A 2,500-nucleotide genomic window follows, 5' to 3' on the forward strand; every position below is an offset into this window, starting at 1 on the left:
ACCCCGCTTGGCATGTACATGAGGGGCTGCCTCTTCCAAAAATCCTTCCCCCCTATAGGGGAATATGCATTTTGGGTCTCCAGCCACGCCCAGGGTTACCACCCCCTGGAAATCCCCCAGGTTTACCCCCCATTTTATGTGGATGCATAGATTCAGACCGCCCTGCTCCACCGCTTTTGGCCATTTTTGACCAACGTTAGCCGCTTCGGCGTGCCGCTGGACTGTTTTCGGGCCTTTTTCACCGACGCTTGGCCGTATCCGCTTAGTTTTCCCCAACGCGTGGCCACATCCGCTTAGTTTTCCCCCGCTGGACTGTTTTCGGGTCACTTTTGCCCAACGTTAGCGGCTTCCGCTTGCCGCTGGGCTGTTTTCGGGCCATTTTTCCCCCACACTTGGCCGTATCCGCTTAGTTTTCCCCAACGCGTGGCCGCATCCGCTTAGTTTTCCCCCGCTGAACTGTTTTCGGGTCACTTTTGCCCAACGTTAGCCGCTTCCGCTTGCCGCTGGGCTGTTTTCGAGCCATTTTTCCCCAACACTTGGCCGTATCCGCTTAGTTTTCCCCAACGCGTGGCCGCATCCGCTTAGTTTTCCCCCGCTGAACTGTTTTCGGGTCAGTTTTGCCCAACGTTAGCCGCTACCGCTTGCCGCTGGACTGTTTTCGGGCCAATTTCCACCGACTCTTGGCCGTATCCGCTTAGTTTTCCCCAACGCGTGGCCGCATCCGCTTAGTTTTCCCCCGCTGAACTGTTTTCGGGTCACTTTTGCCCAACGTTAGCCGCTTCCGCTTGCCGCTGGACTGTTTTCGGGCCAATTTCCACCGACTCTTGGCCGTATCCGCTTAGTTTTCCCCAACGCGTGGCCGCATCCGCTTAGTTTTCCCCCGCTGAACTGTTTTCGGGTCAGTTTTGCCCAACGTTAGCCGCTTCCGCTTGCCGCTGGACTGTTTTCGGGCCAATTTCCACCGACTCTTGGCCGTATCCGCTTAGTTTTCCCCAACGCGTGGCCGCATCCGCTTAGTTTTCCCCCGCTGATCCATTTTCGGGTCACTTTTGCCCAACGTTAGCCGCTTCCGCTTGCCGCTAGGCTGTTTTCGGGCCAATTTCCACCGACACTTGGCCGCATCCGCTTAGTTTTCCCCAACGCGTGGCCGCATCCGCTTAGTTTTCCCCCGCTTAACTGTTTTCGGGTCACTTTTCCCCAACGTTAGCCGCTTCCGCTTGCCGCTGGGCTGTTTTCGGGCCATTTTTCCCCAACACTTGGCCGTATCCGCTTAGTTTTCCCCAACGCGTGGCCGCATCCGCTTAGTTTTCCCCCGCTGAACTGTTTTCGGGTCACTTTTGCCCAACGTTAGCCGCTTCCGCTTGCCGCTGGACTGTTTTCGGGCCAATTTCCACCGACTCTGGGCCGGATCCGCTTAGTTTTCCCCAACGCTTGGCTGCATCCGCTTAATTTTCCCCAGCTGAACTGTTTTCGGGTCACTTTGTCCCAACGTTAGCCGTTTCCGCTTGCCGCTGGACTGTTTTCGGGCCATTTTCCACCGACTCTTGGCCGTATCCGCTTGGTTTTCCCCAACGCTTGGCTGCTTCCGCTTAATTTCCCCCAGCTGAACTGTTTTCGGGTCACTTTTGCCCAACGTTAGCCGTTTCCGCTTGCCGCTGGACTGTTTTCGGGCCATTTTTCACCGACACTTGGCCGTATCCGCTTAGTTTTCGCCAACAATTGGCTGCATCCGCTTAATTTTCCAAGCTATACTGCTTTCGGGTAAGTTTTGCCCAACGTTAGCCGCTTCCGCTTGCCGCTGGGCTGTTTTCGGGCCATTTTCCACCCACGCTGGCACCGACGGGGCCATGTACACCCACGCGCGTGTACATGAGGGGGCACCCATTTTTGAAAACCTTGCCCCCCTATAGGGGAATATGCATTTTGAGGCTCTAGCCACGCCCAGGGTTACCACCCCCTGAAAATCCCCCAAGTCAAATTCACCCATGTAAAATATTCAAAAAAATCTCAAAAAATCACAAAAAATTTATAAAATCAAATAAATTCAAAAAAAAAAAAAAAATTTCAAAAATTCAAAAAAAATTCAAAAAATTCAAAAAAATTCAAAAAAATTCAAAATTTTCAAAAATTCAAAAAAAGTCCAAAAACCCAAAAAAACTTCAAAAATTTCAAAAATTCAAAAAAATTTCAAAAAATATTTCAAAAATTTGCCCCGCTGAACTGTTTTCGGGTCACTTTTGCCCAACGTTAGCCGCTTCCGCTTGCCGCTGGACTGTTTTCGGGCCAATTTCCACAGACTCTTGGCCGTATCCGCTTAGTTTTCCCCAACGCTTGGCCGCATCCGCTTAGTTTTCCCCCGCTGAACTGTTTTCGGGTCACTTTTGCCCAACGTTAGCCGCTTCCGCTTGCCGCTGGGCTGTTTTCGGGCCAATTTCCACCGACACTTGGCCGCATCCGCTTAGTTTTCCCCAACGCGTGCCCGCATCCGCTTAGTTTTCCC

This window comes from Carex rostrata, chromosome 2 (assembly GCF_964058835.1).
Source record: "Carex rostrata chromosome 2, lpCarRost1.2, whole genome shotgun sequence".
NCBI lineage: Eukaryota > Viridiplantae > Streptophyta > Magnoliopsida > Poales > Cyperaceae > Carex > Carex rostrata.